General features: G+C 45.7%; 1 protein-coding gene across 1 annotated transcript in view; it reads left to right on the forward strand.

Annotated features, from left to right (window-relative positions):
* Positions 1 to 21,688, forward strand: part of IL7R (interleukin 7 receptor) — a 705,075-nt gene that overhangs the window by 521,371 nt on the left and 162,016 nt on the right. The gene's annotated exons all lie outside the window — the stretch shown is intronic.

A 21,688-nucleotide genomic window follows, 5' to 3' on the forward strand; every position in this document is an offset into this window, starting at 1 on the left:
GATCACTATGGAGCCGCCTTTATCTGCTTGCTTTATGACTACTGAGTGGTCATTTTTTAGCGTTACAAGTGCTTCTTTTTGTAATTTTGTCATGTTATACTTGATGTATCCATGTTTTTTCTTTTCTTGTGTATTTATTGCAGATAGGATTGTTTTTTCGAAAGTGACCACTTCCTTCGGTATCTTATTGGTTGGTGGACAGAACGTTGAAGGTTTTTTAAGGCCTGTAGTTTCCATATTTTCAACTATTTGTTGACCTGCAAAGAAGGTAGTTAATCTAATCTTACGGCAAAAGTTGATGAATTCTGTTTTCAATAATACAAAATTTGTAGGTCTTGTTGGCACAAAAGTGAGTCCTTTTTCTAATGCACTAAATTCTGCTGTTGTGAGAATTTTGTTTGATAAGTTGTGTATCGACGTTGTGTTTAATTTCTGTATGTCCGTGTTCTTGTTGATATCTCCCATGGAGGGTCGTTGAATCGTGTTTTCCCACGGGCTTTTGGTTGGCCTCTCCCTAAAAAAGGCTGTTGTTGTACTTGTGGATTTGACTGGAAATTTTGTTGAAAATTGCCTCGTCTATTATATCCCGTCCTGTTGGTACTGTTGTCTGTATCGCTGCCACTTGATGCCGATGATGTGTCTGAGAAGGTAATGAAGTTTTGTCTTGATCTACCTTGGTGGTCAGTCAGGTAGCGTCTTGATTCAGTTCTTGAATAGAAATCCTGTTGAAGATAAGGATATGCTTTTTCTAAAGAAAAACTTTTTTTGTCCTTTTCAAATTTGGTTTCCTTCTGATTTATGGTGTAGTCTTTAAATTCTAAAATGTCTTTCTCAACTTTATCTAATAAGGCTTTTGAATCTGTGATAAGTTGATTTGTTTTAATTTCTGATTCCAATTTCTCTATTTCCAGAAGTTGATCTTTTGAAAGTCGTTGTGCTGTCTCCACAGTCAGGACCATGAGGTCTCTGCTGCACTTAGTTTCTATGAAACTGTATCCTTTTTTATACGTAGGATCCTCCGTGAAAATTACTGGTACATTGCGTATTATCAGTCCGTTAGGAATTGTCCCTGCACGAAGATGTTGTATCAAGTAATGTCCGTGTAAATCTGTGCGTATTTGCTTCTTTTTTAATCTGATTAATTTTTCAGACTCGTTGTTGATTTTTGCTGTAGAGCTGAGTGCCGCTGAACTGAAGAGTGGGGGATTGCTGATCAATTTCTGTATATGATCTTCGCTGTAGGCGAAAGTTTCATTCTCTGACATGATGTGGTAATGTCAGCGATTCTCCCGCCCTGTGTGCTGATTGTAAATGTGTACAAAAAAGTAAAAAAATCGCTAAAGCATACTAACTGCTACATATCACAGAAGACCCCTGCCCGAACTGTTCGTGCACCCTGTAAGCAGTTTTTCCCAACTTGTCTGAGTAATGGTTTCCTACAAGGATTCTGTACATAGCAAAACCCACTGATCCCTATACGTGACCTCAGCGCCTTACACAATGACTCCCAGCGCCATGACGGTCTTCAATGCACTCTTGCCTTGCCTCACGCCGCCGGATGGCTAAACTACTCAGGATACGCCGGTGGACTTCCTGGGACCTTGCTTCCGCCATCTACGCGAGCTGTTCACGATATGAAACAAAGAACAAGCATTCGCGATTCAATAGGTCTCGGATTTATCAGAGTTTAAGCTACTAAGCTTTAATATAAGGAGTGAAATGTGTAAAGTTGCTGCCCAAGGGTCATCATGTGTTTTGTGCCAGCGTCACATGGTGATGGGAACAGGGCAGGCCATGTACTTTTGCCTCTCAACATGTGGGTGGAGCCAAAACCCCTCTCCAAAGATGTTCACATAATTGTCTGGTGATAGCTGCGCTGTCAAGCCAGACCATGAAAAAAAAACCATTATGATCGCAGTTCATTCCCCCTTTCTCTCCCAACCACTTTAAAAGAACTCTCCAAAACGTTGTCCTTCCCTGACCTTAAGTATGGGAATAATTATTTTTCAGAATATAGGCAAGGCTGCCTGACCTGCAATGATGGAGTCCAAGATGCAGCCACAAGACTTGCAACAGCCTTTAGCCTCTGGGCTCACATTACACCCTCTCTGCACTAACTCCAGCTGGCTTCCCCTTATCTGCTGGATTAATTTCCGATACCTGTCCATCCCAGACAAAGCCTCCGCACAATGAACCACTCATATTTAACCCACAAGGTAATTGTGCTTGGCAACCACAGACCAGCCACTGTCAGCGCAACCAAACGTAAAGTAACCCAATTGTGGGGAATTTAATGGACACGGAGCTGGTATGAATCATGTAGCAAAAAGCGCTAACTAAATGCTGTTTGTGCATTATACAGTCACCCAATTTTTGTGTATTATTGCAAACAGTAGCCTAAATAAGCACACCACATAAGTAATTTTAACATTACATTTCAGAGTGTTAATTAGGAATGTCCATTAACATTTTCAGTAGATGGAGTTTTACAAAGAACATGCAGCCTTATTTGACTCAGTGCCGCGTGGCAAAAATGTTTTTCTGGTGAAAAGAAGGTAAATTAAAGCGTCTTGTCCTAGTCCTGGAAAGATACTGAGTTATACACTCTTCTTATTTCTTTTATTTATTTTCCTAGACGAGCATGGCAAGAGACGACAGCCTCTTTGTTAAAACAAAGCACATTAAAGTGCGTGTTTTTGTTTTTGAAAGAACGCTAGCTAAGTTTTAAAATAGTTTGTTTTAACTAAAACCTTAGGGCCTGTGGATCTTTTAATTGATTCAGGATAGCACAGGAGGTTAATGTAATCTCCTGAGCAGGTGCGGAGGTCTCAGTTTAAATCTTAGCATGGCCCTCTTGGACCTTTATCCTTCAGAGGTAGGTAAAATGAGATGTCTAACAGCTTCTGTTTGTGATGTAAGCTTCACGAAGCCGTTCAGCTGCTGACGTGTGTTACATGCGACGGGATGTGAGTGACAGTTAAAGAGGGGTAATTGCTTTGCTATTGCTGGCCTTTTTCTTTTGCTGTTTTTTCCCTTTTAGCCTCCATAATGTCTTCAAACGTACAATAATACAAGAATTTGCAACGCAATAGGTCTCGAATTTACGTGAGTTTGAGCTATTGACATTGCAAATGACAATGCCTTTTATTTTTGTTTTCGTTTTTAAAACATAACTAAAATGCATTGTCATTTACAATGCCAGTAGCTTAAACTCCTGTAAATGCGAGACCTATTGCATTGCAAATGCTTGTTTATTGTGATCTCACATGGGGGAGCGGGGCAAGGCCTCGGGGTGGATCAGAATAGTCCCGGTGGGGCCCCCCACCTGTCACCAGAGCAGTCGGGTGTGTTTTATTCCTATTTTACAAGTGCGTCACAGAGGTCCTGATCGTGGTAATTTGAGTTTACACTTTAAGTCCAAATGTTTTAGTGACATCTCAGCAGGATCTTCAGACGGGTCCATAATTTGTTTGTTAACATATCCTGTATGTACAATGTGCCTTCACATGCTTTAATCTTTTATTTGAACTAAAGCAGATATCATGCTGTTTACATTTAAGAAAACGCCTAAATTATTTTGCAGTCGTAAAATATATTATCTTGGCAGGGGGTTGATTGCCTTGTTCTTATTACCTCAGTGTCCTTTAATCCCCCCAAATCTGGGGCACTACTACCATTCTCCCCAGGCAGCTAATAGTACCAGAATTCACTCTACTCTTTGGAAACACCTGATGGTTTTGTCAGGAGGGCAGTCTTTTAAAGTGAAGTGAAGTATGGTGATGTTGGGTGCCGCCTGGATAACGGCATCTATTCTGTAAAGCATAAAAGGAATAAGCATACCTGAGGTGTGCATAATGATCTGATTGCATACGGTTTTGAGCGCAAGCCCCCCAAAACAGTCCCAGTTGGAATGCTGTTGTACCCTTTTCTTTTTTTGAGTTTCAGGAAAATGGTACAGTAAATGCAATAACCTCGATGGGTTTCAGCACTTACATGCCCGTTCGGTAAGCGGCAGAGCTTTGCTGAATCCCACCCTTTTTTTTATGTTATTTATGTGAAAGCTAAAGTGTCTCACTTACTTTTTGTGGTTGTAGTACTGCAGGAAGTCCCGGCTCGACGCACACCGAGTGCTCGGCGGTCTCTCCGCAGTACGGGTACTGTTTGCCACCATCCAACCAGGTGTACTCCTGCTTGTGGGACAGCGTCTTTTCAAACTCCAGCGCGTAGTTATCGGTGTTTGTCCTCATCTACCCGAGCACCTCGTCGGCTTCCTCCTTGGCCTGGTGGCCCAACGCCACCTTCACCACCATGCCCCTGCAGCTGAACTCCATCCTCCGGCAGTACGCGCAGTACCCTAGGAAGTGGTCAAAGCAACAAATAGGGAAGAACATCAAACAAGCCGGACATGCGTGTGGTGTTTTGTCACGCATGCGTACGATGTAAGGCATTGCACGCATGCGAGACAAATAGTGCGAATGCACCCACGAATCAAAAAGCAAACAAGCACTGAAAACGCAAAAGGACGCGTACTTATGCGAGTCCTATTGCATTTTTAACTGAAGTGCAGACGTAAAAGAGGGCTCGAACAGGAAGGGGTGGGATGGTGTTGGTGGTCGAGGAAGTCACGAAGTACGGGAGAAAACGGGGAGAGGCAGGGGAGCAAAACTGTTTTTGTAGTAAAGGGGCCGATAGCCTCGGAAGGGAAAAAATTACGACATGCGCATCAGGAGGCGGGATTACAAAGCTAAGCACCAATCACAATGCAGAAAATATGATGCAAGCAAATCAAACAGAAGGCTGGAATGTGGGCGGAGCTTCCCCCACTATACTGTATACAGCATCCCTCGACAAGACAGCGCATGCGCTGCCTAGCCGAGACTAAAAAGGCAGAAATTAACTGTTCAGCTGTAGAACACTGTACATATTGCGTTGCGAACTCTGGCTACGCCAATGATCATCCCCACCACCGTGCCCCTCCATCTACCGTGCTCACCGTTATGCTGCATCCTCCCAAGTGTACAAACTACAGGTGTTTGTGCAAATGCGGTATGATGGATCCTGGTGCGCAGTGAAGGGAAAAGAGGCTGATCCTGACCAGAGTGTCTTGTCTTCGTCTGTCAGATGCCTCTGACAGTGATGAGTTTTGGATACTGAGGCAGCGTTTTAGGTTTTCTTATTGATGTGTGACACTTTGTCACAGTTGAAGTTGGTCAGCGCTGTGATGGGCTGCAGGTAGCGGTCAAGTGGGTTTGCAGAAATGTCAGCAAGTTTTATCGCAGAGTCTTGTCTTTGTTTGTCAAGATGCCTTCTGACAGTGTATTGAGAGGCCTTATATCCTGTAAACCCTGGGGTGGGCGCAATTCAATGACCTCCTTTGTGGCAACACCGATGAAGGACACGCCACCTTGGCTTCTGCCTGTGGATCGACTAAATTGCCAGAAACCGGTCCCCGGAAGCTTGTTTCCTTCCTAGTGTAAGAATTGACTTTTGTAGTTTGGTTTGCCCTGTTCCCATCATGCACTGGGACAGGAACAGACTAATTTGCATACAGCCAGGTTCTGAAACTGGGATGGTGCAATGAGCTAAAAAACGGTGTTGGATCTAGCCCTGATCTCTTGACTGGGTGAGAGTATTCTGCTTAATTCAGAGACTCTGTCCCTCACCACCCCTTGTTGTAAATAATTTTGTCCACCCTAAGCGTGGAAGGGTATACTCAGACATGAGTCCCTTGCTCATTGCACCATCAGGATTCAAGCAAGCCGGGCCGAAGACGGCTGTAATGCCAGAAACCGGTCCCCGGAAGCTTGTTTCCTTCCCAGTGTAAGAATTGGCTTTTGTAGTTTGGTTTGCCCTGTTCCCATCATGCACTGGGACAGGAACAGACTAATTTGCATACAGCCAGGTTCTGAAACTGGGATGGTGCAATGAGCTAAAAAACGGTGTTGGATCTAGCCCTGATCTCTTGACTGGGTGAGAGTATTCTGCTTAATTCAGAGACTCTGTCCCTCACCACCCCTTGTTGTAAATAATTTTGTCCACCCTAAGCGTGGGTGGGTATACTCAGACATGAGTCCCTTGCTCATTGCACCATCAGGATTCAAGCAAGCCGGGCCGAAGACGGCTGTAATGCCAGAAACCGGTCCCCGGAAGCTTGTTTCCTTCCCAGTGTAAGAATTGGCTTTTGTAGTTTGGTTTGCCCTGTTCCCATCATGCACTGGGACAGGAACAGACTAATTTGCATACAGCCAGGTTCTGAAACTGGGATGGTGCAATGAGCTAAAAAACTGTGTTGGATCTAGCCCTGATCTCTTGACTGGGTGAGAGTATTCTGCTTAATTCAGAGACTCTGTCCCTCACCACCCCTTGTTGTAAATAATTTTGTCCACCCTAAGCGTGGAAGGGTATACTCAGACATGAGTCCCTTGCTCATTGCACCATCAGGATTCAAGCAAGCCGGGCCGAAGACGGCTGTAATGCCAGAAACCGGTCCCCGGAAGCTTGTTTCCTTCCCAGTGTAAGAATTGGCTTTTGTAGTTTGGTTTGCCCTGTTCCCATCATGCACTGGGACAGGAACAGACTAATTTGCATACAGCCAGGTTCTGAAACTGGGATGGTGCAATGAGCTAAAAAACGGTGTTGGATCTAGCCCTGATCTCTTGACTGGGTGAGAGTATTCTGCTTAATTCAGAGACTCTGTCCCTCACCACCCCTTGTTGTAAATAATTTTGTCCACCCTAAGCGTGGAAGGGTATACTCAGACATGAGTCCCTTGCTCATTGCACCATCAGGATTCAAGCAAGCCGGGCCGAAGACGGCTGTAATGCCAGAAACCGGTCCCCGGAAGCTTGTTTCCTTCCCAGTGTAAGAATTGGCTTTTGTAGTTTGGTTTGCCCTGTTCCCATCATGCACTGGGACAGGAACAGACTAATTTGCATACAGCCAGGTTCTGAAACTGGGATGGTGCAATGAGCTAAAAAACGGTGTTGGATCTAGCCCTGATCTCTTGACTGGGTGAGAGTATTCTGCTTAATTCAGAGACTCTGTCCCTCACCACCCCTTGTTGTAAATAATTTTGTCCACCCTAAGCGTGGAAGGGTATACTCAGACATGAGTCCCTTGCTCATTGCACCATCAGGATTCAAGCAAGCCGGGCCGAAGATGGCTGTAATGCCAGAAACCGGTCCCCGGAAGCTTGTTTCCTTCCCAGTGTAAGAATTGGCTTTTGTAGTTTGGTTTGCCCTGTTCCCATCATGCACTGGGACAGGACCAGACTAATTTGCATACAGCCAGGTTCTGAAACTGGGATGGTGCAATGAGCTAAAAAACGGTGTTGGATCTAGCCCTGATCTCTTGACTGGGTGAGAGTATTCTGCTTAATTCAGAGACTCTGTCCCTCACCACCCCTTGTTGTAAATAATTTTGTCCACCCTAAGCGTGGAAGGGTATACTCAGACATGAGTCCCTTGCTCATTGCACCATCAGGATTCAAGCAAGCCGGGCCGAAGACGGCTGTAATGCCGGAAACCGGTCCCCGGAAGCTTGTTTCCTTCCCAGTGTAAAAATTGGCTTTTGTAGTTTGGTTTGCCCTGTTCCCATCATGCACTGGGACAGGAACAGACTAATTTGCATACAGCCAGGTTCTGAAACTGGGATGGTGCAATGAGCTAAAAAACGGTGTTGGATCTAGCCCTGATCTCTTGACTGGGTGAGAGTATTCTGCTTAATTCAGAGACTCTGTCCCTCACCACCCCTTGTTGTAAATAATTTTGTCCACCCTAAGCGTGGAAGGGTATACTCAGACATGAGTCCCTTGCTCATTGCACCATCAGGATTCAAGCAAGCCGGGCCGAAGACGGCTGTAATGCCAGAAACCGGTCCCCGGAAGCTTGTTTCCTTCCCAGTGTAAGAATTGGCTTTTGTAGTTTGGTTTGCCCTGTTCCCATCATGCACTGGGACAGGAACAGACTAATTTGCATACAGCCAGGTTCTGAAACTGGGATCGTGCAATGAGCTAAAAAACGGTGTTGGATCTAGCCCTGATCTCTTGACTGGGTGAGAGTATTCTGCTTAATTCAGAGACTCTGTCCCTCACCACCCCTTGTTGTGGATCGACTAAAGGCGCCCCTCTGCTATAGGCCGGGGGCGCGTTCCAATCTTGGAATGAAAAAGGCTCTCAGTTAAGGGGTGTTCCTCTTGGAACTGCCTTGTTATGTTGTGATTTATTTTAAAATGTCAGTAAGTTTAAAAGGGTAGACTATAAACTAATCTGCACAGATCTTAAAATGGTATAGCATTCATAACGAATGCAGTTAATATGTCAAGTACAGCACAAACTCCTAAGTCAGTTAAACCTTTGCGTCTGCTCTTAGAATCATCTCAGAGTTTCTCGCTCTCTTCAAAACAACCTCGATTTCTATAGGAAGCTACTTCTTAGCCATGCTTCTATGTTTAGATTCAGAGTCTTACAACGCGTCTCTTCAGCGTTGCCAAGCGGTCATGTGTACTGCGTGATCTGCTTGGTCAGAGGTGAGGTGCGGCCAGAGGGCCTCAGGCCGTCCACTCTGGACCTGGCGTTGGCTCAGCACCCTGTGATTCTGGGCAAAGCACTTAATCTCCCCGAGCCTTAAAAAAACAACAATCTGACCTTGTGTAATGTCACTGGTGCTGGTGTAAAGCGCTCAATGCCCTGGGGCCGAGATTGCGCTGAATAAAACTGCAAATAGTAGAATAAACAAACAAATCACTTTGTTTATGGAACAAGGTCCGTATTTAAAACCATATTAATTCTAAAGAAATAATCCACATCCCCCAAACGATGGGAAGGAAGTTGGTATCATGACCACGCTAAATAGTCCCAATTTGTGGTAATGGGCTACTTCTCACGATCAAAAAGGCAATTTACAATGTATCATGTACAGTTTTGTATAGTCAGTTTCTGTAGCCAAGACAAATGCATCAGCTCCCTAAAATAAATCACATTTGCACACCGGCAAAGTTGGACAATAATATGTACGCTGCTGTGCCAGGAGGATCTCCAGGACAGAGGATGTCCCTGAACCAAGAGTGTGAGTACAGGCATTGGCGTCAATTCAACAAAATGCCAGGGGTAGTGAAAGTGACATCACATGTCCTTCTCCACCAATGACATTACAGCAAGTGATTTCATATGGTCTTTGACCCACTGTCACTCTCCCTTCCCTGTCTGTTAACTGTTAGACTTTTCTATTCTCTCTCTTTCTCCCTCACCTGTCGTACTCACCTTTTGCTGTCTCTTTCGCACACCAGCTGTCTATCAGACCTGCGTTTATCTCACTGACCTCCTTATAATCTAGTCTTCCTTTCATTCACCTGACTTTCTCTTCTATTTTGTCTCTTTCTCACCTTTATTTCACCTGTTTCCACCCTCTCTTACTCTCTTGTCAGTCTCTTTCTCACCTGTCTCTGTCCCAATATGATCAGCATATCTCTCACCGTTCCTCCCTCCTGCCTCTCACTCATCTGTTTTCCAACATGCTTGTGTCTCTCTCTAAACTGTTTAATCACTCTGTAACCTACTCCTATTTCTCTATAGCAACACTCCCACTTATCTCCTGTCTTTCATCTATCACTTTGTCACCTGTCTACCTCCCCACCTCTCTCAAATGTCTTTCTAAATGTCTCTTTATTGTACCTCTCTCACACCTGTCTTCCCTTCTTTCTAAGCTTTCTCATATCATTGTCTATATCACCTCTCTTAACTATTTCCCCTGCCTTTTGCCTCCCCTCCTTTCTGAAAGAACTCGTTCTCAATGTTATCACCTCTTCCACCTGCCTGTCTACTCTTTCTTAGCTGCATCTTTATTAATTGTCTTACCTGTTCATTTCTGAGCGGCATCTTTCCAGCAAATCTCACCTACCTCCTTATGCCTCTCAGTTGTCTATCACCAGCTGTCTCATCTCGCACCTCTCTCTCTCTCTCTCCCTCTCCCTCTCTCTCTCTCTCTTTCCTTGCTCCCTCCACAGGCTCAGAGCCAGCAGGAGACTCTGAGATGTCTTCGTACTGAGGTACGCTCCACTTGCAACAAGAAATGATTGCTTTGCAAGTTTGTTACTTTCATCTAACCAGGGGTACCAATTATAGTGCTAGGGGTGGCAGGAGGCAAGTCAGGGGTCGCAGCTCCGACCCTTGGCCAGCCATAAATGTCGTCTGTAATTGTGCATCTGCAAGTCTGTTTCCTTTAGTCCAATCCTCCGTGCCTGTTGAACAAAATCTGCTGGTAGATCAGAGATTTGTAGCAATGATCTATCACCTTTTATCCATCTTTGGAGATTCAAGTGGTTTCTGTGTAAACAGCTCTCTCATTTGATGCAAGCTAAAGATGGTTTGCCACCACCTGGAAAATCGAAGTCCTCCACCTAGCTCGGTGTCAAGCTAGTAACGATGAAAGCTTTAGCTTTGCACTAAAACCCCATGACAAGGACTTACTACTGGGATGCGTGAACATCTCCTTTACCAGGGCATCACCAAAATAACCTCTCCTCATATTTATGAGCTCGGTAATGAAGGTGACCACTTAGCATGGAGTCTGAAGTTGTTTTTACTATTAAAATTACTAAAATGTAGGTGTTTATATGAAAGACAAATCTTTAGACCACTTTCATTTTTGCCTAAAGTCCTATATGTAACTCTTTAGATCTTTCCAGGTCCAAGTTTGTTCTGGCGAGCTGTGGATCAAACATTACATGTAATTCCTTACAGACGTATCAAATCATGGAGTGCTTAATTTGTAAAAAACAAACAAACTAAATTAGGAGACCAAAGATTTTCCTAGGAATCTGCTGGGGTGCTGCTGAATGCCGGTGGGTGTTGAGTTCGTAACCTGCGCCCTGAGTTCAGTTCCGCTTATTTCTTCTTCGCTCTCCAGTTGTCTCTTAATCCCATTCCTCCAGGTTCTTTATCTGTGCGGCTTTTTCCTTTTGTCTCTGTTTCTTGTCTTTCTCTTCCTTCTTTGTTAATTTTCTGCCCTTCTCTCTCTTGCTCTGGGTCAGTGCCTGATGGTGAAAAATAAGTTGTGATCCCAATAAATGAATGCTGATGCCCACTGCTTTTAACCATGTGCACATATTAGGCACTACAAATAAGCAAACTGATGTATCAACCTTTGCACCGCCTTTATGTTCATTGTGTTCACAATATTAGCATTTATAATTTTTACCAATTTTCTATTTAATAATGATTGTTGAATGTGGATATTTGCTTCTGTTATACGTACTATGTCCTACACATTACCTCTTTTGTCACTTGTCCTGCGTCCCATTCTCTATGATTCTTTTCCTATTTGATACCACCCTTTCTCTCTTCTTGTTATTTGATAGGCCCAATAGGACGTTTATCATTTCCTGACACTAGCGTGACAGCTTGCCTTTTGACAATCATGGTGATGATAGTGCCTGGAATAAACTGACCTGAGAAGTGTATTGTGGTCCTGAGAGTCATCACTTCAAAAATATTTGCCACATCTCCATTTTTGTTTTAACATTGTGCCCGACGATGCAAAATCTGCTTTCCAAAAGCTCACAATTTTGTGGTCAAGAAACATAGCCAAAGCTAGATAAAGTGAACTTCTCAGGACCCTTTGGCTCATCTAGATTTCCTTCTATCAAGTGAGTTAGGACCTTATTTAGAGTTTGACAGACAGTTTACTCACATGATGGACATTCTGTCCACCTTATTACCTGTGCATTATATCCAAACAACTGGAGAACAAATGAAGAATGAGCCAGAACCACACTGTCAGGAGCATCTTAATATCTTTCCTTATCTGCTAGTACCAAACAGTCCAGACCACCAAACGCAGTGCCCTGCCAGACCACATCGATGCCAGCACCAACAGAAGAAAAGAATTCTCTATTGGTATGGATTTCACCTAACCAGAGGCCGTTTCAAACTCAAACACCACCTAGCCGGACCTTTGCAACAATCTCTCTCAATTCTTCAGCAACAAAACCACCACCATTTACAGCAATCTCAACCCTTAACTGTACCTGACAGACCTCCTAATCTTATTCAAAGAACTAATGCTAACCAAATGACCCATCATTACCCCAGAAGAAACTAGTACCACCATGAAGTCCATCCACTCAGGGGCTCCATAGGACCCCTGACACATCATGCCTACTCTAAAGGACTGCAACCCATTAGCTCCATGCTAATACCCACTCTGAAAGCTTCACCTCTTCTGTGACTTTCCCAGACACTTGAAAAGATGCAACTGTCCTCCCATTGTTGAGGAAACCCACTGTGGACCCTTCAGCACTCACTAACAACAGAACGATCTCCCTGCTACCATTCATGGCCAAGGTATTTGAGAAAATCAGCAACAGATGCTCAGTGAATGCCTCAATGACCACCAACTCTTTGTCACCATTCAGTGTAGTTTCAGACCCAACCACAGCATGGACACTTCCCTCATCACTGCCACTGGTGATATCTCCACGACTCTGGATGGAGGCGACACGGCAACCCTCATCCTCCTGGACCTCCCAGCAGTGTTTGATACTGTCTCCCGCCCAATGCTCATTCAATTCCTACATGAAATCAGAATCCAAGAACACGCACTCCGATGCATCTGCTTTTTCCTGACTGGAATGACCCAGTTAGTCAGCCTGGCAACATGACTGACTGAAATACTTATTAAGTGCACTTATGCCGAGGCATCTTGGCGCTGTAGGAGGAAATAAAGACGGAACTAACAGATTAGGCCATGGAGAAGAGCCAAGTTTTTAATGCTTTTCTGAAGCGGATCTTGTTTGTGTCCAGGCGTAGTTCGATGGGCAAGATGTTCTATAGTTTAGCTGCCTTGTAGGAAAAAGACTTGCCGCCCCAACGGACTCTCTTTGTCTTAGGCAGGCAGATCAAGCCCAGACTACCAGATCTTAATGTGCAAGAGGGCACATAGCGAGGAAAGAGATTTACCATGTCCTCAGCCCCTTTCTCATTTACAGTTTTATCAATCATAAATCCTAGGTTCCTGACTTTTTGTGCTGGGACAGGGCAAGTGCCCGCGCTGGAGGCCACCATAAATGGTTCCAGATAGAGGGTTTATGTCCGAATTTGATCACCTCTGTTTTTTCGGTGTTGAGCTTTAGAAAAACTTTGTTGATCAAGCATATTACGCTTAGGAGACAGTTTCGAAAGCGCTCCGCTGTGAGTTCTACCGTATAGGTAAGTGACACCACTAACTGAGTGTCGTCAGCGTAAGACACTAGTTTCAGGTCATGAGCTTTTATAAGTTTGGCCAATAGTGTCACGTACAGGTTAAACAGGTTGGGGGAGAGCGCCGATCCCTCGGGAACTCCGCACGGGAGAAAAAACTCTCCAGATTGAATTCCATCCCAGTAGATTTGTTGTTCTCTGGCTTCTAAAAAGGATCTAAGTAAAGTTAAGGCGGTATATATAATGCCTACAGCTTTAAGCCTTTCTAGTAGGACCCCATGGTTAACGGTGTCAAAAGCTGCCGTCAAATCCAGCAATATTAGGACAGCTCGGCCACCTTTGTCCATGGTCTTGCGGATTTCCTCGGTAGCCATTATTAGGGCAGATTCTATTGAATGACACGACCTAAAGCCATGTTGGGTAGGGTCTAGGATGTTATTTAGATCCACAAATTCTATTAGCTCCTGATTCATGGCTTTTTCTAGGATCTTGGATGGTAGAGGTAGACAGGATATTGGACGATAATGTTTGGTGTCCAGTGGGTCCAAGGAATCCTTTTTCAAGATCGGTCTTATGCAGGCCTTCTTTCATCTTTGAGGGAAGACTCCGGACCTAGTTATCTCATTAAGAAGGGGACTCAGGGTGGAACTAATTACTTCAGGGACCAGGTGGACTACATACGGGGGACAAGAATCCAGAGGTGAGCCTGATTTAGTTTGAATTAACAGGTTTGTGACCATGTTCTCATTTAGGCAGGAAAATTGAGATAGATGATAAGCGGGGGATTCTATGTGTTCCCTGTAGTCAATTCCCACAGCTGCTGATAAGTTATGAAGTTCAACATAGACAGCTTGAACTTTTTGTTGAAAAAACAGGGCCAGTTTGTCCACAAAGTTTTGATCTGGGATAGAAATTATGCCTCGGGGGCACTACGCAAGTTTTGCTACAGTTTTGAATAGTTCCTTCGATGAGTTCGAGGCCTCGTGAATTTTTTTGGTAAAAAAGCCGATTTGGCATGTATTCTTTTTAATTTATAGTCTTGCAGAGCATTGGTGTATTCCTTCCTATGCTGAGCACTATAATTGGATCTCCAGATCCGCTCCTGGCGTCGGCATTTAATTTTGAAGAGTTTAACATCAGCTGTGTACCAAGGTGAAGTGACTAATCGTTTCCTTCATTTCTTTATTTCCTCAGGGGCCAACTCATTTATAGCCTGATTAATCCACAGGTTGAATTTGTTTGCCCCATCATTGCTATCATCTACCGAGGGGGCATTATTGGACAGAATTTTAGTTAGCTCGTTTCCCTGAATTTGCTTCCAGGTCCGTGTTTTAAATAAGAGGGGATGATCCCTACGACGGGAAAAAGGTAGGTTAATTTTTATCTTAAAATGGATGGCCGCATGATCTGACCACGGAATGGGCTGGACCAGTCCTACATCAATATGGTCATTATTGGTGAAAATGCCATCAAGCGTGTGGCCAGCTTGATGCATAGGTTTTGATACTATCTGTTCCATCCCAAATCCCTGCAGGTTATCGATTAAGGCGGAGGTGTCTGAGTCATTATTTTCCTCTAAATGAAAGTTAAAATCTCCTAGCACTGTAAAAGTGGCAGTGTCAAGGTAGGATTCCAAGAAGGTTTGGAGTGCTCTAATAAAAGGGGCTCTTGTTCGCGGTGGTCTGTATATCAATAGGCCTGATAGTAGTTCTTGATTGTTACCTTTAATGCTGAAGGACATAGCCTCCGCCGCCAAACCAGTTTCTGGTTTGAAGTTCACTTTAAAATGTGAGCGATATATTAATGCGACTCCTCCCCCAACTGCTCCTATCCTGTCTACTTGTGCCGCTGAGTATCCAGTAGGGACAGCGGTGTTCCAATCTGGTCCTGAAGTGGGAGACGCCCACGTTTCTGTGAGGAAAACATACACCTCGGATGCCCACAACTCATCTGCTGAGTTTCTCAGGGATCCTCTTTAATGCCCACATGACTCCTTTAGCCAGCATCATCCGCTTTCATGACCTCAACATCCTCTCCTACACCGACAACACACAACTCATTCTCTCCCTCATGAATAAGACCCCCAGTACCCGGGTCAAGTTCATTGTTTGCATGATTGAAATCGCCCCCTCGATGAAGACCAATTGTCTGAATCTTCAGGAAGAGCTCTTCATTATGGGAGTCCACCTGGAGGCCAACAGAACTAAGACTTTCTACAACCACCCATGCCAAGAGCCTTGGGCTCGTCTTAGACTGAAAACCCGGCATGACTGACAAAGTCAACACTGTCACCGCCTCATGCTGAAGAAGCTGTGGAAAATTTTCAAATGGCTCCTAATCAGCACCCGGAAAACTGTCACTCACACTTTTATCACAAGCAAGTTGGGCTACAGGAACATCCTCAATGCCTGGATCAACAAAATAAACTCCCTAGAAAGCTGCAGACCATTTAAACTCAGCGGCCAGAATCACTCTCAACCCCCCACATTGTACTCACATTTCACCACACCTGAAGGAGCTCCACTGGCTCCCCATGCACAATTCAAACTCCTCGCCCACCCTTTCAAGGCACTGCGTAACACTGACCAGCCTACTTCAACAATTGCATTTGGTTTCACAAGCCTTCCATGCACCTCCTCTTGTCGAGACTCCTAAATCCCAAGCATACAGTAAACCAGATCCGACAGTCGAGCATTCTCCTACATCACTCCTAAAACATGGAATGATCTGATGCTACAAATAGAAGTGTCCTCACTCACAAGAACCTGGTTTTTCTTTTATCCCACTAGGCCCTAGGTTTAACTAGACTCACAACTGCTCAGCACTGGGATACTGTTGGACTTGGCCTTGTTGGCTAAAGTCCACTTAAAATTTTTGCTTTTCCCCAAGACCGTTTTCCTGACAGAGAGCTGTGAAGTTAGATGCTGTAGGTACTTGCCACTGCTAATCAGTGTGCAAGTACAGATGTTCCCTGTATACATTGTAGTGGTGTTTGGTTGTCTCTGATTAGTATGTTTGCCTTACTAGCAAGATCCCTAAATGATGAGCACTGTGTGTGCCACAGCTATTACTAAAGAAATGTGCAGAGAGGGAACACTGGTCTTCAGTGTAGGGCTTGCGCGTATTATGCTAAATTAGCATGTTGTCCTGACAAGTGCTACCACTTGTCAGGCCTTACTTTCCCTTTTACATACACATGGGCCACCCCTGTAGGACATCCTGGATCACCCCTAGGCAGGGTGCAGTGTAGGTAAAAGGCAGGACCTGTGCCAGTGTGGGTGCTAGGCCCTGACAGTGGAAAATACTCCATTTCATTTTACCTGGTGAAAGGCCATCCTGCCCATAGGACAGAATGGGGGAGGCTGGGTTAGTGTTGTTAGCCTAGTTTCCCAAGAATTGGAAATGGAACAGTGACGTTTGGTATGTCTGAACTCACATCGTCATAACGCATCTTTTTGGGTAGATGGTTTTGTCGCTGTGTGCCCAGAAACTGCTGTTTGAGAAAATGGCGAGTTTGTGCTTTGGACCTTTTTGTGTGTCTCAGCAGAATGTGAATTGCCTGCCTGGATCTGGGAGAGATGAGAAAGGCTGAGGGAGGTCGTGCCCCAGGGGAGGGGTGGTGATGGCGCCAGGCTGCCCTGCACCTGGAGCGGGGAGAAGGAGAGACTTTGCGAAGTGAAGAGGCCTGGTTCAGAGCCATAAAACAATAGACCCATCTCTCTCTGAGTGATTAAATATCCAGGTCCCCAGTATCAAAGAGAGGATGGTGACACTGAGGGGGGAGATTCGCAAGACTGATTTAGGGAGGGGTCGGGGACCCCTGAGCACAAGGAAACTTCAAAGACAATGAGGGGTATAACTGGAAGAACTGTGGCCCAAGACTTTGGTTATGTTGATGATGTCGTCGAGAAGGGTCTCTGTATCATTCAGAGAAGTGCTGGGAGGGCTTTGAAGACACCGCGGACTGGTCGAGTCTCTGGCGGCTTTGACCTGTCCGCGATCGGGAAGAAAACCTCTGCTGCAGGAAGAGTTGCTAGATAGGCTGCGGGAGACACTTGACCCTTGTTTCGTGATCTGGGGCTTGTGGGAAGTTTGTAGCTCTTGACCGAGGAGCGACTGAAGGGGCGCTGCAGTGGTTTTTGTCCCCCCTTCTTCCTGAGTAGGACTTTGCTGTGTGCTGCATCCTGTACCCCGAGGGCCTGAGGTGAGCTGGCTCCCTGTTCGGAAACACATAAACATAGAAGTTTCCAGGAAGTCTCAAGTGGCGCGGTGGTGGGACCATGTCGTGGCAGCTTGAGACCTCCAAAGGGGTGCCTAAGGTTGATCTCAGAACCAAGAAGCATTTGCAATGCAATAGGTCTCGCATTTAGTCGAGTTTGAGCTATTGACATTGCAAATAACAATGCGTTTATGTTTGTTTTTGTTTTTAAAACATAAATAAAAGGCATTGTCATTTACAATGCCAATAGCTTAAACTTGCATAAATGCGAGACCTATTGCATTGCAAATGCTTGTTTAACGCTCGCCTACCAGCATCTCCACCAAGACCCTTAAACTGAAACGTCGCTACTACCAACGAGAATGAGTGGTGATGGTCCCTGTATGAATGTTTCGGTATGGAGGCCTGACTGCTCCTGAAACTGGTAGCCCTGAATTATCCGTTCCTGGCCCCTAGATGGCAGTGTACACAAGCAGTTGGTAACGGGAAATCTTAGACCCTCATAACCATGAAGGTAATTTGATTATTCAACTGAAATTTGGTAGTAACGAATTTCTTCCTCTGAGTACCGCACAGGTAGCAACATTCAAGCATGTAATAGGGTGCCATTACTGCAGTTGTACATCCAACAGTCCCTCCCAGGGAACTCTAGATATTTGCTGCCCAATCACCCTCCTTCCTGGCACGTAATATCTGAAACCCATGTTGTCATTTATTTTTTTTTCATTTTTTTTTATTTAATGCGATTTTATATAGCGCAAACATTACCCAGATCCCTGGAAAGTCCTAATACACACGCGACTGTTGACTGCTCACCTAGCGTGAACCAAACCTGGTCCTTTCACAAGAATCCTACCAAGAATGGACTATAAACATTTATGATTATCAGCTGGGGTCAACAGAGACGTTTTAAGGCATGGGCAAAGTGGGCTCTGGCCCATGGCGCCCCCCATGGAGTCAGTTCTGTTCTGTAGTGTAGAGAGTCTTGCCGTGAGTGCCTTTAATAAGTCTTCAAAAGATTGTTTTAAGTCCCGTTTTCCTTTCATTTATTTTTAATGGCGGGTGGTATGTGGGAGGCATACATTTTGCAGAGAAATGTGTGTTTATGTTTCTTAAAAAAGGGCAACACCAGGAGGTCACATACCTTTGCCATTTTGCCATCGGGCGAGCCGTGAGGGAAACGGCAGCAGCGCTCCTCTGCACCAGACGCCGGGAGGCACACGGAGGGACGGAACCACACTCCCCAGCAGCCTCTGGGGCGGCAGCGCGCCTGTGACGCGCCAGGAGCGCCCGGAGGCGCTCGAAAAAGCCTGACCCCCGGGAGCCAAGGGGTAACACCAGGAGGTCACATACCTTTGCCATTTCGCCATCGGGCGAGCCGTGAGGGAAACGGCAGCAGCGCTCCTCTGCACCAGACGCCGGGAGGCACACGGAGGGACGGAACCACACTCCCCAGCAGCCTCTGGGGCGGCAGCGCGCCTGTGACGCGCCAGGAGCGCCCGGAGGCGCTAGAAAAAGCCTGACCCCCGGGAGCCAAGGGGGAACACCAGGAGGTCACATACCTTTGCCATTTCGCCATCGGGCGAGCCGTGAGGGAAACGGCAGCAGCGCTCCTCTGCACCAGACGCCGGGAGGCACACGGAGGGACGGAACCACACTCCCCAGCAGCCTCTGGGGCGGCAGCGCGCCTGTGACGCGCCAGGAGCGCCCGGAGGCGCTAGAAAAATCCTGACCCCCGGGAGCCAAGGGGGAACACCAGGAGGTCACATACCTTTGCCATTTCGCCATCGGGCGAGCCGTGAGGGAAACGGCAGCAGCGCTCCTCTGCACCAGACGCCGGGAGGCACACGGAGGGACGGAACCACACTCCCCAGCAGCCTCTGGGGCGGCAGCGCGCCTGTGACGCGCCAGGAGCGCCCGGAGGCGCTAGAAAAAGCCTGACACCCCTCTCGCCCCGCGAGACGCGCGCGGGAGCGACCGGGAGAAGCCCGGGACAAGGGCGGGCCCTCTGCGGCCCTCAGAGGCCTGAGGAGTCTGGGCTGGGCATCACCCCCTGGCCCATCCGCCGCCCGATCAAAAGGTATTTACACACTTGACTAAAATAAGCATACCGTAAATCGTACCTATGGAGCCCAAGTCAAATGTTAAGACCATGGTCAAAAAAACGCCCATTCATACACGTTCTGTCACAAGGAATACTGCCCTTGTAAAAACTCCGCTACCAACTCTAACTGCAATTGACCGCATGCTACAACAGACAATTGTGGTGGTAGCCAACGCCATTGAAAATACTGAGAGACGATTATCCTTACCACCTAGTGCTTGCTTAATCCAGCAGACATTACAATCCGAAGACCACAATATAAATAATATAAATGTGACATCACTATCAAATGACTCTATACTAATGCAATCTTACACGGGTCTTCCTGGGGCCGAGCCAACCCGTGTGGAAGATCATCCCATAGTTCCTGCAGTGTTCCAAGATAGGGAAAGTCGGTTGTCCCTAACCCCAAATTTACAGATTAATGTTACACCGGCTGGGGCACCGGGGCTCAGTAACGTGCCTGAGACCAGTGCAGTTCCGATTTCCTGCGACACTGAAGATCCTATCCCTATAATTGACTCACTTAATAATAGTTGTGTAGATAGTACGACTGATCATGGCTCTGCCCACCGCAGATCTAGACGCACACGCAACAGAAAACTATTGGCCCCAAGTAGGGTGTATATGATACAAAGGGGCAGGAGAAAGAAGGCAACTTCACCATTATTAGAGCAGGCTAATGGAGAAGAGCCCTCACCATCACAGTCAAGTCCAAACTTGGGACCAGGAGACAATTTTCATGCAACCTTACTTAATGGGGAGTCTTTAATGTGTCACATTGTGGATGCTATGAAGCTTCTTATCACTCCCTTAAATGACAAACTTGCGCAGATCTGTAAAAAAGTGGAAAATCTGGAGAAATTAGGTCTAGCCAAGTTAGACATCCTTGAACATCTGGGTTCACAAGTCACTCCAAGTCCCTTGTATGCACCTCCTACGAATAACGACAATAAGTCTGTTACTAACACAACTAACACACAGGCTCCTCCTGCCAGAAATGTGGCTCCCATGGCAGCTACCGGCAAGCCCAGTAACTCACATACCTATATCCCAGGTAACACCACAAATGGGTCCCTAGGGGTTAGAGGTAGAGAGGCAACGGGTCATACCCTAGTAAACGGGAATCCACCAGCACGCAGCTACTACAATAACATCATTCCCGCAGTGATTAATCTCCCGCCAGAAAGTAGACCATATGTGGCAATTCTCGCTAATGTCCCAAAACTTAAACCCTCTCAATTCGAAAATAACGAAACACTCAAAAACAAAATCTTGTACTGGCTTGTCCACAACTGTGGATTCCCCCTAAGAGGGGCTAGTCAGATCCTCTCAACCCAAAGGGTAGGGTGGGTGGGTCCCAGTAAAAAGGAAATAAGTGGGGACTCTGTAATCATAAATTATAAGACCACTGAATGGGCAAGGGATTCCATCTTGAATGCGCCGATCCCATCAGATAATGATTACAACACTACCCTGTTCCCACTGGACTATTTTTACAGGAATCAGGTGGGATTTAAAATTCCCGTGCAGAATTTTAAACACCCAAGAGCAATACACATGCCTCACCCACCTGTACAGCAGGTACCAGTGCAATCAGCTGGGCACCCTATGATTCCTTATGACCCAAACAACCAATATGTATTACAGCAACCACTGAACTTATTCAGAACACCAAACCCTAATTATTATTTTAATAACCCTAATGTCTCCGGGTTAGGAACTAGCGTCTATGGCCAATATTCAGTCCCAACATCTAACAGATTTCAGATATTCAACTCCCTAGATGAAAATGACTGACTAGGGGATACTCACGTTGCTAAGTCACATGTAACTGAGGAACCTAGGTTGATGGCCGCTAATACAGTTGAGGAATTTCCAACAGATACCGCTGTAGCAAACTTTAATGATCCAACCCTGATAGATGCAATTATATGTACTGGTGAAAATCAACTGGAGAACCTGATAACATCTTCAGTTACAATAGCTACTGATCCACCACATGAAGTCTCAGAACCTGAGAATCTGAGGGTCATTACATGGAATATAGCTGGGATAGCCTCCAAGGTAAACACCCCCGTTTGGGATGACTTTATTAAACAGGGTTACGACATAATTTGTCTGCAAGAAACCTGGGACAGAGAGGATGTACACGTTGAGGGATATACTT

This window comes from Lissotriton helveticus, chromosome 2_1 (genome assembly GCF_964261635.1).
Source record: "Lissotriton helveticus chromosome 2_1, aLisHel1.1, whole genome shotgun sequence".
Classification (NCBI taxonomy): domain Eukaryota; kingdom Metazoa; phylum Chordata; class Amphibia; order Caudata; family Salamandridae; genus Lissotriton; species Lissotriton helveticus.